Raw genomic sequence first — 15,825 nt, 5'->3', positions numbered from 1 at the left:
CAGACAGCCTAATAAGCTACAGGTGGGATGTCCACAGACAGCCTAATAAGCTACAGGTGGGATGTCCACAGACAGCCTAATAAGCTACAGATGGGATGTCCACAGACAGTCTAGTGGGATGTCCACAGACAACCTAGTGGGATGTCCACAGACAGCCTAATAAGCTACAGGTGGGATGTCCACAGACAGCCTAATAAGCTACAGGTGGGATGTCCACAGACAGCCTAATAAGCTACAGGTGGGATGTCCACAGACAGCCTAATAAGATACTGGTTTATTGAATAATCTACGACTGCATTGTTCCTGGCAACTTTGGCGTTCTGAGGGCTTAAGTGGTTGATCGTGGCCACTTTGGCATCCAGGGGGACTTGTAGGTTGTTACTTGGCATTTAGATGTTCAGGGGGACAGATAGGTCGTTCCTGGCCACTTAGGTGTTCAGGGGGATGGATAGGCTGTTCGTGGCCACATAGGTGTTCAGAGAGACAGATGGGTTTTTCCCACCATTTATGTGTTCAGGGGGACAGATAGGCTGTTTGTGGCCACGTTGGTGTTCAGAGGGACAGATTGGTCATTTCTGGCCATTTAGCTGTTCAGGGGAACAGATAGGCTGTTTGTGGCCACATAGGTGTTCAGGGGGACAAATAGGCTGTTCATGGCCATATTGGTGTTCAGAGAGGTAGATGGGTTGTTCCCACAATTTAGGTGTTCAGGGGGACAGCTAGGCTGTTTGTGGCCACAAAGGTGTTCAGGGGGACAGATAGGCTGTTTGTGGCCATATTGGTGTTCAGAGAGGTAGATGGGTTGTTCCCACAATTTAGGTGTTCAGGGGGACAGCTAGGCTGTTTGTGGCCACAAAGGTGTTCAGGGGGACAGATAGGCTGTTTGTGGCCACATTGGTGTTCAGAGAGATGTATGGGTTGTTCCCACAATTTAGGTGTTCAGAAGACAGATAGGCTGTTTGTGGCCACATAGGTGTTCAGGGGGACAGATAGGCTGTTCGTGGCCACATAGGTGTTCAGAGAGACAGATGGATTTTTCCAACAATTTAGGTGTTCAGGGGGACAGATAGGCTGTTTGTGGCCACATAGGTGTTCAGAGAGATGTATGGGTTGTTCCCACAATTTAGGTGTTCAGGGGGACCGATAGGCTGTTTGTGGCCACATAAGTGTTCAGGGGGACCGATAGGCTGTTCGTGGCCATATTGGTGTTCAGAGAGATATATGGGTTGTTCCCACAATTTAGGTGTTCAGGGGGACAGATAGGCTGTTTGTGGCCACATTGGTGTTCAGAGAGATGTATGGGTTGTTCCCACAATTTAGGTGTTCAGGGGGATTGATAGGCTGTTTGTGGCCACATTGGTGTTCAGGGGGACAGATTGGTCATTCCTGGCCATTTAGGTGTTCAGGGGGACAAATAGGCTGTTCATGGCCACATTGGTGTTCAGGGGGACTAATTGGTCATTCCCAGCCATTTAGGTGATCAGGGGGACAGATAGGCTGTTCGTGGCCACATTGGTGTTCAGGGGGACAGATTGGTCATTCCCAGCCCATTAGGTGTTCAGGGGGACAGATAGGCTGTTTGTGGCCTCATAGGTGTTCAGGGGGACAGATAGGCTGTTCGTGCCCATATAGGTGTTCAGGGGGACAGATAGGCTGTTCGTGCCCATATTGGTGTTCAGGGGGACAGATTGGTCATTCCCAGCCCATTAGGTGTTCAGGGGGACAGATAGGCTGTTCGTGCCCATATAGGTGTTCAGGGGGACCTATAGGTCGTTCCCGGCCACTTAGGTGTTCAGTGGGACGAATAGGCTGTTCGTGGGAGGTGGGAGGGGTCCCGGCAGGGTGGGCCGGCGCTCTTCTTACCTATAGGCTGTAAGGGGGAGGTTTAGGCTGTCCCCTGACTCCCAGGCCTCACCTATTCGGCGCTCCCGCGTAGGGGGTCTCTGTCAGTCTGCTGCCACCCCGTGGCGAACCCCAGATTGCAACAGATTGGGTCGAAAAAGACGACGTTTTCGAAGGCTTTCCGCGCGGCCACCGGGGGAGCTAGGGGGACGGCGTCGCCTCGGAGCGGGTCGGGGGACCCTCCCCCAGGGGCCTGTGCGGTCGTGGGGGCCGGGAAAAATCATCTAGGGGGCGGCGCGCAGCGTCCGGGAACGGCCTTCCGCGAAGCCCCTATTAAGCGCCCCGTGGGACCCAAACCTCGGTCGGCGCCCTTAGGCAGATAAGGGAGATTAGAAAACAGTGTAGGGCCTAGTGGGCTTGAGGAATGACTCAAAGGCAACCTGTGGTTTTGGGGAAAAATAACTGCCACCTATTGTTGAGATCAAGCCTTTTGGATTTGTTGTACAAGAGCCTCTTTATGCATGTGCAAAGTAACTGAGTAGAAAGCATAGTAAATTATGCTTCCCTCCCACTGTCTTAGATGAAACTGCGTTTGGAAGTATCATATCCAGAGGTTTTTTCTTTTAGTGTTAAGACTAAGTAGGCCAGAGCACCTGTCTTGGCAACAGCAGGTGCTAGGTTCAAATCCAAACTGCACCTTTCCCTCAGTTTATGGGAGAGTGGCTTTCTAATCTGAAACTCTTTCAATGGCCGATAGCATATGTTTGTCCTGATTTCCATTTTCCGAGCATTATTTGCTTTGATCTTGAACAGAGGCCAGGTTACCGGTCAGGTTTGAGACATGATCATCCAGACTCTAAAAGACCACGTCCGTCTTGTCAGCATTTTCTGCATCCTGACATGCTGGTTTTTGTTGTGTATTATTTTTTTCTTCTTCGATTTTTGTTATCAGGCAAATGTCTCTTACAGCGAATTTTTGTGGCGCTGTGGCTTAGCTGGTCAAAGCGCCTGTCTCGTAAACAGGAGATCCTGGGCTCAAATCCCAGCAGTGCCTAATGTACGGGTGCCACGCTTGCTTTTTGTTAAGAGTAACGAGTGTTTACGCAGTGGGATGTTTAGCAGTCGGTTTCTTAACAAAACTCAAATCCTTAAGAACGCTGCTCGTTCAAGAGAGCTTTGGACGATGGCTTTATAAAGCATAGTGTGGTAATGCCTAACCAATTGGACTTTAATATTTCAAGTCCAGACATTGACACATGCAGCGCTACCGTTGTTAGTTTTTTTTCTTTTTTCGAATTAAACAATTAGCCCCTTCCACAATCGTTTGGCGCTGTGGCTTAGTTGGTCAAAGCGCCTGTCTAGTAAACAGGAGATCCTGGGTTTGAATCCCAGCAGTGCCTTGTTGACAGTTGGCCATTCTTTCATGGGCCAGAGAGTACTAAAAAGTGTTTTCTGTGCAACAGTGCTAGAGGCAGCAGAGCACTCAGGCTCTGTGGCGCAATGGATAGTGCATTGGACTTCTAGGCTGTGAGCTGAGCCGTTCAAAGGTTGTGGGTTCTAGTTCCACCAGAGTCGCAAGCTTGGCTCTTTTTCTTCACTGACTTAAGGTGTGGTGCGTTTCTAACATTTTAGGCATCTGTCCATCCCGTTTTGCTTCTTTCTTTCATTGCGCAGTGCAGGCTCAGATACTAGGGGTACTCTACAATAAAGCCGATGACTAAATTGAGCTGTTTTAAATAAGGGAGGTTAGAAAACAGTGTAGGGCCTAGTGGGCTTGAGGAATGACTCGTCGGCAACCTGTGGTTTTGGGGAAAAGTAACTGCCACCTATTGTTGAGATCACGCCTTTTAGATTTGTCGTACAAGAGGCTCTTTATGCATGTGCAAAGTAACTGAGTAGAAAGCACAGTAAATTTTGCTTCCCCCCCACTGTCTTAGATGAAGGTCTTAGAGGTTTTTTCTTTTAGTGTTAAGACTAAGTTGGCCAGAGCACCTGTCTTGGGAACAGCAGGTGCTAGGTTCAAATCCAAACTGCACCTTTCCCTCAGTTTATGGGAGAGTGGCTTTCTAATCTGAAACTCTTTCAATGGCCGATAGCATATGTTTGTCCTGATTTCCATTTTCCGAGCTGACTCTGAGTTTGGATGTAATGAAACTGGAGGTTCCAAAAAACACTTAACACATGATTAAGGATAGATTAAATAAAAATAAATTCACACATCTTGAACAGAGGCCAGGTTAACGGTCAGGTTTGAGACATGATCATCCAGACTCTAAAAGACCATGTCCATCTTGTCTGCATTTTCTGCATCCTGACATGCTGGTTTTTGTTGTGTATTGTTTTTTCTCCTTTGATTTTTGTTATTGGGCAAATGTTTCTAACAATGAATTTTTGTGGCGCTGTGGCTTAGCTGGTCAAAGTGCCTGCCTTGTAAACAGGAAATCCTGGGCTCAAATCCCAGCAGCGCCTTAGTCCAGGTGGAGTGCGTGCTGGTATATATAGCTTGCCGGATCGAATTATAAAATTGTATATCTTTGAGGCGTAATGAATACTGTGACAAATAGAGTTAAACAACTTCTTTGCTTGCCATTTTTAGACTCAATGTGCAAAAACGTTCTGCCTTCTTTTCAGCTGTGGCTTAGTTGGTCAAAGCGTCTGTCTTGTTAACAGGAGATCCTGGGTTCAAATCCCAGCAGTGCCTAATGTACAGGTGCCAGGGTGGCTTTTTGTTAAGAGTGCATGCAGCACTACAGTTGTTAGTTATTTTTTCTTTTTTCGATTAAAAAAATTAGCCCCTGTCAAGGTCGTTCGGCGCTGTAGCTTAGTTGGTTAAAGTGCCTGTCTTGTAAACAGGAGACCCTGGAATCAAGATCCAGCAAAAGTGACTATCAGCTATTGTTGAGACCAAGCCTTTTGGATTTGTTGTACAAGAGCCTTTTTATGCACACACATACACACATACACACACACACACACACACACACACACGTGATATGGCTAAAAAAATGTAAACAGGGATTTTGACAAGTTATTGACTATTATGAGATTTTAAATATAGTATGTCGGGACCAGTTGTAATTTCCATATGTTGCCATATATCATGCCAAATATAAGCTTTCTATATGGGGACTTGCAGTGAGAAAAAAATGACAGTAAACCTACATTATGATGGAATGAGAATTAGCCACTAAATCAAAAAGTTACGAATTGCCATGAGATTGCGTTGGAATAAACGTAGTTTAGTGTATCCACTGTCTGTACTGTTCCCTCTACACTTATGTATAAACCATTATGAAACCTGGATCATATATTTTAAACAAAAATGACTGAAAAAGATTGTTTATTGTAATGATGTGCATCTTGTGTGCTGGTGTTCTAAAGTTTGTTCCTGTAGTATTTATATGATAACAGGATTATGTGAACCAATGATCCTTCAAATGCAAGACTTCTTAAAGGAAATACATGCAGCATGCAGAGTATTGAACACTGGAGAGTCTGTGTTTAAAGTAGTGAATGTTTTGAGTTTTGAAAACTGATAACAGGGTTCTGAAATTTGTGGCAAAACAAATGAAAAAAAAACTGTAATCTGGGGTTGCCACAGTGGAATGAACCGCCAACTTATCCAGCGTATGTTTTACACAGCAGATGCCCTTCCAACCACAACTTATCACTGGGAAACACACACACTTATTCAGAGACTCATACACTACAGTCAATTTTATCATACTCAATTCACCTGTACTTCTTGCTGTGAGATAAGGTGCAACCCACTATGCCACGGCATCACCCATTAGCAGGGCTCGAAATTAACCTTTTTGCTTGGTAGCACCGGTACTCATAACTTTAAAAATGTAGGCGCATCAGCAAAAATGTAGTCGCACCCACCAATCATAAGCATCATTACTACAAGTTTTATACAAACATATTAATTGTAGTTGAAATCAACAGTATAAATGCAAGTGTGAGGAAAATATGCCTCGTCCCGTTATCTCAAGAAAATACATTTTTATAACATAACTGAGCAAGGGCGTGGGGACTGGGGACGAGTCACCCCCGCCAAGAATGAATATTGTTTATATATATATATATATATATATATATATATATATATATATTGCTATTTATTATTTAACTGCTATTAAAATGTATAATTAACTAATCCTCTCTTCTTACAATTTATTAAGTTAAATTAAATAGTCATGCGGTTAGCCAAGGGGGGTCAAGTGGTTTGAAAGACCAACAGTTGGATTATTATTATTATTATGTTTGAATTTATCTCATTATTCAAATGGATAAATTCTCACTGAGGAAGGTTGAATGTGCCGGCCAGTTTGTTATTTGCCTATAGGCTTCAGTTTTTAATTTAAATCAAGTTTTAACAAATTTCCCAAAGAAAATTATGATAAAAAATTGTATTTTAAAAATAAGTATATTTACATATTTGAAGAGTTTAGATGCAAAAACCACTGAATGCCATTTAATATTTTCTTCTAAAATGAGCATTTTTCTCCAACTCCTGTGTGTGGACTCAGTGATTTACCTTTTATAGTGACAAATACGTTCTTTTCATTGCCTTTAAAGTGAAATAACTGAACATAAATATACAAGGCTGAGAAAAATGCTCATTTTACATGGCATTTAGAGGTTTTGGCATCTGTACTGTACTTCATTTCTTTATTCTAAGAATTTAAAGTCCTAATTTCTAGTTCAAAGTATTTTTATTATTTATAAAACTGTAATAAAATTTACCGTTTAAACATGTAAATAAAGCAATTTGACAAAATGGTAGGAAATAGTTTTGGTACATCAAAAAGTGTAGTTGTAATAACTATCCAACAGGATTATCCAGCAAAAATTAGTTCTTAATATGTCACTAAAATGTCATATTTATACCTCAATTAAACAGAAAATCAGGTGAATAACAGCAAAAAGGTTCAGTTTTTTTTAGAAAACAAATAATCCCTTTCAATAAGCTGGCTACAGGCCTGAAAGTGCAATGTTAAAATGATGTTTAATAACTGATAAAGAGAGAGTTTAATAAAGACTTTCGTTTATTTTTTGTACAAATTAAACATCTCTCAGTATTATTAAAAGATGGAGCACAGGCTGTAGTTTTTCTGACAAATTGTTTCAACCAAAATTGGAGATGTTACTCTAAGAGATTAGGAGAACTGGCAGGGTCATATACGTTTACATGTAGGTGTTTATTCTGCAGTTAGTTTTCAGGGTATATTGTTTACAGACTAGTCTGCTTTAATGTTAGACTGAACGTAAAAGCGGTGAAAACACCAGCATAACGGCATTATCATCATGGACTCATTCAGTAGCGAACTTGAGTTTATGTGACTTACACTTTTCGTTGGAAAAAGCTCTTTATGTCCACCTCTTCTTGCTACCTCCATCCTAACTTGTGCGTGTCTGTCTTACACCTCGCACATTGGGAAATTCCCCCCGCGCAGTTGTTTTGACGCTGTTTGTATCTGAAACAATGGTCTGAAAGCAGCCACTCACATGACAGCAGGGAAAGGCACAGCCAATCACAATGTTCATATGTGTTTGGGGGCGGTGCGACTGGAGGAGAGAACGTGATTTAACCCTTTCGGCATGTCTAGGTTTATACTGACAGCGCGATGTTTTTAAGTGAATTAAAATATTGGTTCCCACATTGAGTGCATGTGAATGGTTTCTCTCCAGTGTGGATCCTCATGTGTAGATTAAGGGATGATGATCGGTTGAAACTCCTCCCACAATGAGTGCATGTGAATGGTTTCTCTCCAGTGTGGATCCTCATGTGAATCTCAAGATAGCCTTTTCTTCCAAAACTCTTTCCACACTGAGTGCAGGTGAAACAATTCTTGTTTCTCCTTTTCAAAATACCATCAGTCTGTAAATTAGTTTTTTCCTCAATTTTGACATGATGTTCCTCCTCTTTTCTCCCCTCATTCTCTTCAATTAGGTCTGAAATAAATAAATAAAACATTAGTTTTTATTAAGTCTTAAAATTTCTCATTAAAAGCTGAAAAGTGAAAAGACATTGGAAACATTGGTTACACTCACTGTAATTTTGATGCACATTAAATGTAAAATAAATCAGATCATATTCGATCCAAGATGGCAGCGCGTGCACAATGCGAGGCTCAGGGTCTCTCCAGTTTCTGCATTTTTGCAGTACTATTCCTGCTCATTTCGGGTCTGTTCGTGCAGAACAGTGGTGCCTTTACATCGTATACCCAACAGGAGCTTTTGGATATTGGTTTGTGGATTCCAGACAGTTTTATTAGGAATCTTCGACTCATCCATGAGATTGCCAGAACACCCCGGGCTGGGCGCCCTTCCCGGCCGGGCGGAAGTGCTCACACACCGCGCAGAGAACGTAAACAAAGACGGAGGAAGCGCGGCGGGCTAAGAGCTAAGCTAAAGCTAACACCACACCAGCTCTCTTTACCCAGCATCTTTCTCGCCAATGTACGGTCACTGGTGAACAAAATGGATGAGATTCGACTGTGCATCAACCACAGCAAAAGATTATGGAACTGTAACGTCATGATTTTCACAGAAACATGGCTAAACAGCGGGATACCAGACAATGCTGTATCGCTAATGGAGCATCACACATTCTGAGCGGACAGAACGGCGGATGACTCCGGTAAGACCAGAGGCGGAGGATTATGCATTTATATTAACAAAGCTTGGTGCACACACTCTGTCGTCGTTGGGAGACATTGCTCTGCTAACCTGGAATTCCTAATGGTTAAATGTAGACCTTTTTACCTACCACAGGATTTCACATCCACCATAATATCTGCTGCTTTTATTCCTCCCGACGCTGATGCAAAGCTGGCTATGAACAAACATCATGCAGCCATCAGCAAACAACAGACTGCTCACCCGGAGGCTGCTTTAATTGTTGCGGGGGATTTTAATCACTCAAGCTTAAAGACAGTGCTCCCTAAATTCCATCAAAACATTCTCTGTCACAGAAGGGGAAACAAAACATTGGACCATGTTTACACAAACATAGCTGAAGCCTATGCTGTGACCCCCCTCCCCCACCTGGGTCAGTTAGATCACCTTTCTTTGTTCCTTACCCCCAAATACTCACCCCTCATCGACCATGTGAAGCCATCAGTGAGGACCATCAAAGTGTGGCCAGCAGGGGTAGACTCCACACTCCAGGACAGGTTTTAACACACAGACTGGGGTATGTTTGCTTTCCAGGCCACACATGGCTTTCACACAGACATTGACAGTTACACTTCCTCTGTTCTGGAATATATCAACACCACCATAGACAGTGTTACAACCCAGAAACAAATCACCACATACCCGAATCAGAAGCCATGGATGAACAAGGAGGTGTGCCTCTTGCTGAAGGCACGCAACACTGCCTTTAGATCAGGGGATGCACAGGCCTACAGCACTTCCAGGGCTAATCTGAAGAGGGGCATCAAAAAGGCCAAGCACTGTTACAAGCTAAAGCTAGAGGAGCACTTTTCCAACTCTGATCCTTGGCGCATGTGGCAGGGCATCCAGGCCATCACCAACTACAAACCCACAGCCACTGACGTCTCCTTCCTGAACGAGCTAAATGACTTTTATGCCCGCTTTGATAGAGACAATAAAGAACCCTACACCAGGATCACTTCCTCCACCGACCACTCACCTATCACACTCACCTCCTCAGAAGTACACACCGCACTGAGTCGTATCAATGGGCGTAAGGCTGCTGCTGGACCAGACGGTATTCCTGGGCGTGTCCTCAAAGTATGTGCAGAACAGCTCGCTGGGGTATTCACAGACATTTTCAACCTGTCGCTCAACCTAGCAGCTGTGCCAACATGCTTTAAAACCACCTCTATTGTGCCAGTGCCCAAACACTCCAGCCCCAACATGACTGAATGACTACCGGCCTGTAGCACTCACACCCATCATCATGAAGTGCTTCGAGCGGTTGGTCCTGGCACATCTAAAAGACTCTCTGCCATCCACACTGGACCCACATCAGTTTGCTTACCGTGGCAACAGGAGCACAGATGATGCAGTCTCTATAGCACTGCACTCTGTACTCACACACCTGGACAATAAAAACACTTATGCACGAATGCTGTTTGTGGACTTCAGCTCAGCATTCAACACTGTCATACCCTCCAAGTTACTGATAAAACTAAGGAATCTGGATATCGACACATCACTATGCAACAGGATTATGGACTTTCTGACTAACAGACCTCAGAATGTTAGATCAGGCCACATCTGCTCCACCACCGTCACACTCAACACTGGTGTACCACAGGGCTGTGTGCTGAGCCCCTTCCTCTACTTCCTTTTTACCGTTGACTGTAGGCCTGTTAATAGATCCAACACCATTATCAAATTTGCAGATGACACCACAGTGATTGGTCTAATCAGCAACAATGATGAGACGGCCTACAGGGAGGAGATACAGCATCTGGCCACTTGGTGCACTGACAATAATCTGCTCCTTAACACCAACAAGACCAAGGGGCTCATTTTGGACTTCAGAAAGGGACGAACAGGCTCACATGATCCCATCCACATCAATGAGATGGCCGTTGAGCCTGTCTCATCCTTTAAGTTCCCGGGGACCCACATCTCAAAGGACCTTTCCTGGTCCACCAACACCTCCAGCCTGATCAAGAAGGCTCACCAGCACCTATTTTTCTTAAGGCAACTGAAGAAGAATCAGCTTTCATCAGCCGTCTTGGTGAACTTCTACCGCTGCACAATAGAGAGCATCCTGACAAACTGTGTCACAGTCTGGTATGGAAGCTGCTCTGTTGCTGAGCGTAAGGCACTGCAGCGGGTGGTGAAAACTGCCCAACGCATCACAGGGACCACACTGCCTGCCATAGAGGACAACCAGAAGAAACACTGTTTGCGCCGAGCACGCAGTATTCTGAAGGACACCTTTCAACCTGCTCACAGACTGTTTTCTCTCCTGCCCTCCGGCAGGCACTTCAGGCTCCCCCGGACAAAAACCAGCAGACTGAGGAACAGCTTTTTCCCCAGAGCTGTCTCCCTCCTGAACTCTGCCCCACACTGACTCTTTTGCCCCCCAATACACCCTCCACTCTCCTCTAACTTAAACTCCTTGCAATAACTACATTGTTTAACATTTGCACATTTAAAATTTGCACATTCACTGCACCACATTGAACTGTTTACTTATTGAACTGTACATACCCACTGCATATGGGCATTTGTAATTATGTACACACCCACTATACATATACACTTGTAATCATGCTTATTTATCTGCATACTACTGATTATTAATAGCAACCTGCACATATATTCATATATTGTAACATATACACTTGTAATCATGTTTATCTATCCCTGTACATATATTCATATATTGTAACATATACAATTGTAATCATGTTTATCTATCTGCACACTACTGTTTATTAATAACAACCTGCACATATATTCATATATTGTAAATCTGTTCATAGATTATCCAACCTGTATATAATGTTCATAGTACATCCATCTGTAAATATCACCATAGTTTTCTATAACTGCACTTTATAACTTATTCCTGTATCCAGCACTTGCTGCTATTGCACTGCTGGTTAGACTTAAACCACATTTTGTTGCATTGTACTTGTACATGTGTAATGAAAATAAAGTTGAATCTAATCTAATCTAATTTTGTTTGGTCCATTAACGTGTACACATTTAAGCAGATTCAATTCAGCTTTATTTATCTAGTGCTTTTACTATGTAATATGTGTCAAAGCTGCTTAACATAGAAGTTATATTATATGGACTCTATGCATGAACTCCGCTGACGTGGTTCTGGTAGACTATCAGTCAGGCTCTTTACGTCTACATAGCGCGCTCTACGCCGAAATCTAATAGAGGCGAAACCTAAACGCATCAGAGCATGGTAAAGAAGGGAGATTTACTCTTAAATTGATGAGGATCCTCTGCCAGTGGATGTCCAGCATCTAGAAAATCATTTTTGTTCAGTTCCAGAACCCATAATAGTTGATTAATACACCAGATCAGGCTGAAAATCTCCATGAAGAGGTGGAGTGACTGAAAGGAGACTGCTTCGATGCTGCTTTTAGTGATGTTACAAGGTTCTAAAGGTACAGTTAAAAAATTATATACTAGAATTTAACCCAAATGACAGTAGTAACAAGTTGTAATTGTATTTTATATTAAACTAGATATTAAAGTTTGAGGACAAACTTTATGGTGGCTTGAAAAGCCGAATCTGAAAGTTTGAAGTGGTTGAATTAGCATGTTACTAGCATGATTCTAGCATGAATTAGCATGCTACTAGGATAATTCTAGCATGAATTAGCATGTTAGTAGCATGATTCTTACATGAATTAGCATGTTGTTAGCATGATTCTAGCATGAATTAGCATGTTACTAGCATGATTCTAGCATGAATTAGCATGTTGTTAGCATAAATCTAGCATAAATTAGCATGTTACTAGCATGATTCTAGCATGAATTAGCATGTTGTTAGCATGATTCTAGCATGAATTAGCATTTTACTAGGCGGTTGCTAGGGTGTTTTAAGTGGTTGCTAGGTGGTTGCTAAGGTGGTGCAAGGCAGTTGCTAAGGTGGTCTGACTAGTTGCTAGGTGGTTGCTAGGGTGTTGCTAGACGGTTGCTAGGGTGTTTTGAGTGGTTGCTAAGTGGTTGCTAAGGTGGTGCTAGGCAGTTGCTAAGGTGTTCTGACTAGTTGCTAAGTGGTTACTAAGGTGTTGCAAGGTGGTCGCTAGGGTATTCTGAGTGGTTGCTAGGTGGTTGCTAAGGTGTTGCTAGGCGGTTGCTAGGGTGTTCTGAGTGGTTGCTAAGGTGTTGCTAGATGGTTGCTAAGGTGTCCTAAGTGGTTGCTAGGTGGTTGCTAGGGTATTCTGAGTGGTTGCTAAGGCGTTGCTAGGTGGTTGCTAGGGTGTCCTGAGTGGTTGCTAGGTGGTTGCTAAGGTGTTGCTAGGTGGTTGCTAGGGTGTCCTGAGTGGTTGCTAAGGTGTTGCTAGGCGGTTGCTAGGGTGTTCTGAGTGGTTGCTAGGTGGTTGCTAAGGTGTTGCTAGGTGGTTGCTAAGGTGTCCTGAGTGGTTGCTAGGTGGTTGCTAAGGTGTTGCTAGGTGGTTGCTAAGGTGTTGCTAGGCGGTTGCTAGGGTGTCCTAAGTGGTTGCTAGGTGGTTGCTAAGGTGTTGCTAGGCGGTTGCTAGGGTGTCCTAAGTGGTTGCTAGGTAGTTGCTAAGGTGTTGCTAGGCGGTTGCTAGGGTGTTCTGAGTGGTTGCTAGGTGGTTGCTAAGGTGTTGCTAGGTGGTTGCTAAGGTGTCCTAAGTGGTTGCTAGATGGTTGCTAGGGTGTTCTGAGTGGTTACTAAGGCGTTGCTAGGTGGTTGCTAGGGTGTCTTGAGTGGTTGCTAGGTGGTTGCTAAGGTGTTGCTAGGTGGTTGCTAGGGTGTCCTGAGTGGTTGCTAGGTGGTTGCTAAGGCGTTGCTAGGCAGTTGCTAGGGTGTTCTGAGTGGTTGCTAGGTGGTTGCTAAGGTGTTGCTAGGCGGTTGCTAAGGTGTCCCAAGTGGTTGCTAGGTGGTTGCTAAGGTGTTGCTAGGTGGTTGCTAAGGTATTCTGAGTGGTTGCTAAGGCGTTGCTAGGCGGTTGCTAGGGTGTCCTGAGTGGTCGCTAGGCCCTTACTAAGGCATTACTAGGCCGTTGCTAGGTGGTTGCTAGGCGGTTGCTAGGGTAATTTGGGTGGTTGCTAGGCAGTTGCTAGGGTACCCTGGTTGGTTACTAGGCAAGCCTCACATACATGATTGATAAAACATTTATACTTAGTAAGCATTTCTAGCAAGTTACAGTACTGGGCTAGTCAATATTAGCATGTAGCTAGTCACTGCTAGCATGTGTAGCATATAGGAAGTTCCGTTTGCTAGCATGAGTCAAACGAGCCAATCTCCAAGTCTCTACGATGTTCTGATGCTGAGATATAGCTGTTGATGAATGGTTGCTAGGGTACTCTGTTTTGTTGCTATGGGCGAGGTTACAGAGTGAACTTGAATGTGGTTGGTTGTCTTAGTCGAATGAACCAACCCCCATGTCTCTATGACACTGCTATGCAAAGATATGCATCTTGGCCTATTTTAATGGAAGTCTATGGAATCAATTTGGGGGCGTGGCTTGTGAGCTTCATTATCATATTGAGATGCTCATTGGTTGTCTGAGTCAGATGAGCCATCCCCCAAGTCAATAGGACACTGCTATGCAAAGATATGCATGTAGGCCAGTTATTAACATGAGTCTAGTTTGAATTAGCATGTTACTAGCATGATTCTAGTACAAATTAGCATGTCATTAGCATGTTTCCAGTATGAGTTAGCATGTCATTAGCATGATTAGCATATGAGTAGCATGTTGCTAGCATGATTGGCATGTCATTAGCATGTTAGAATTATAAGCATTTGATAGCACAGCTAATTACATTCTATAGGACAGTTGCTAGGGTGCAGTATGTGGTAGTTAGGGGTGTGGCTAGAAAGTTAAAAGGCCATCAGTGATTGGCTGCTGGCTAGACTGAGTTAAATGAGCTCAGCCATTAGTCTCTATGACAGTCTGATGCAGAGTTATGAGCTCACAAAGTTTGATCCCATGTTAAGTCAATGAGAGTCTTTTGTAATGGAAGTCTACGGGACAGTTGCTAGGGTGCCATAAGTGGTTGCTAGGGAGTGGCTAGTAAGTCTAAAGGTCATCAGTGATTGGCTGCTGACTAGACTGAGTTGAATGGGGCCTGACTCTAGTCTGTAGGACAGTCTGATGCAGAGTTATGAGCTCACAAAGGTTGACTCAATGTTAAGTCAATGGCAGTCTTTTACAATGGAAGTCTATGGGACAGTTGCTAGGGTGCCAAAAGTGGTTGCTAGGGAGTGGCTAGTAAGTTTAAAGGTCATCAGTTATTGGCTGCTGGCTAGACTGAGTTAAATGAGCCCAGTTAGAAGTCTGTAGGACAGTCTGATGCAGAGTTATGAGGTCACAAAGTTTGACCCAATGTTAAGTCAATGGGAATTTTGGGAATTTTCCGGGTCGTTTTTCGGAAAACCGAAAGTCGGATCAGTCGGAAAAGATATAGCAACCCGAGTCAGACCAGTTTGAAGGTTTGACGAAAGTTTGAGGTATGAAGCTTGAAAGGGTTAGGAGGAGATAGACTTTAAAATTAGTCTCAGAAGAATAAGAAGAAGAAGAAGAAGAAGAAGAAGAACTAGATTCTTAAAGTTTGAGAACAAACTTTGAGGCTGGCTTGTGAAGCTTAGACTGAAAGTTTAAAGTAATTCTAAGTTTTAAGTAACTTAAAGTATAAAAGTAGTTTTGAATGTAAAAGTATTTTTAAGTAATTCATATTTTAGGTTGTTAAAGTTTAAAAGTCATTTTAAGTTTTAAGAAAGTTGAATATTAAAGGTAGCTTTAAGTAGCTTAAATATTTAAAGTAGTTAAGTAGTTATGTTTTTATGTAGCTTAACAGGGAAGTGAAACACTCAAATTTACATTATTTTGTACATTGAATTCCACTTTAATGAAAATATATTAAGCAAACTGGAATAATGTATGTGTGTGTTTTGATGTGGGTGTATGCATGCATCAAGTTTATATGTATATATGTAAGTTTCATAAATGTTGTTTTGAACATAGGTTGATATGCGAGTAATGTATAGGTGCATATACAGGTGTTTTATGTGTTGATAGGTACAGTCTGATTTAAATCCTACATGGCGCCTCATACGATCAACTCAATCTCTGAAAATGTATGAAGAACATTAAAACTTGCCATGTGAAAAACAGCGCCTATCTTAGCTTGGTTTGAACACCAAACGAGGTGAAGGCTTTAGTGGAGAAGAGTAAATGTACCCGCCCCTATGACGTCACCACCGGACCTGGTTGAAACCAAGGCTGAAACAGGTGAGACCATATTTGGCGCGTGACACGTGACTATCTT

At 43.1% G+C, this 15,825-nt stretch overlaps 1 long non-coding RNA gene and 2 other non-coding genes across 3 annotated transcripts; all 3 read left to right on the top strand.

Annotated features, from left to right (window-relative positions):
- Positions 1-2,822: 2,822 nt before the first annotated feature.
- trnat-cgu (transfer RNA threonine (anticodon CGU)) lies at positions 2,823-2,896 on the top strand. The gene has a single exon. It is a non-coding gene; the product is annotated as a tRNA-Thr (tRNA).
- A 272-nt stretch (positions 2,897-3,168) lies between these two features.
- Positions 3,169-3,242, top strand: trnat-agu (transfer RNA threonine (anticodon AGU)). Its single transcript has one exon. It is a non-coding gene; the product is annotated as a tRNA-Thr (tRNA).
- An 8,872-nt stretch (positions 3,243-12,114) lies between these two features.
- LOC141381762 (uncharacterized) lies at positions 12,115-15,058 on the top strand. Its single transcript, XR_015483873.2, has 4 exons — positions 12,115-12,280; positions 12,342-12,859; positions 12,902-13,065; positions 13,119-15,058. It is a non-coding gene; the product is annotated as an uncharacterized LOC141381762 (long non-coding RNA).
- Positions 15,059-15,825: the final 767 nt, after the last annotated feature.

Source organism: Danio rerio, chromosome 4 (assembly GCF_052040795.2).
Source record: "Danio rerio strain M-AB ecotype USA chromosome 4, GRCz13ab, whole genome shotgun sequence".
Lineage (NCBI taxonomy): Eukaryota > Metazoa > Chordata > Actinopteri > Cypriniformes > Danionidae > Danio > Danio rerio.
Note: the sequence above shows the minus strand (reverse complement) of the source record. Positions and strands in the feature narration are given on the sequence as shown.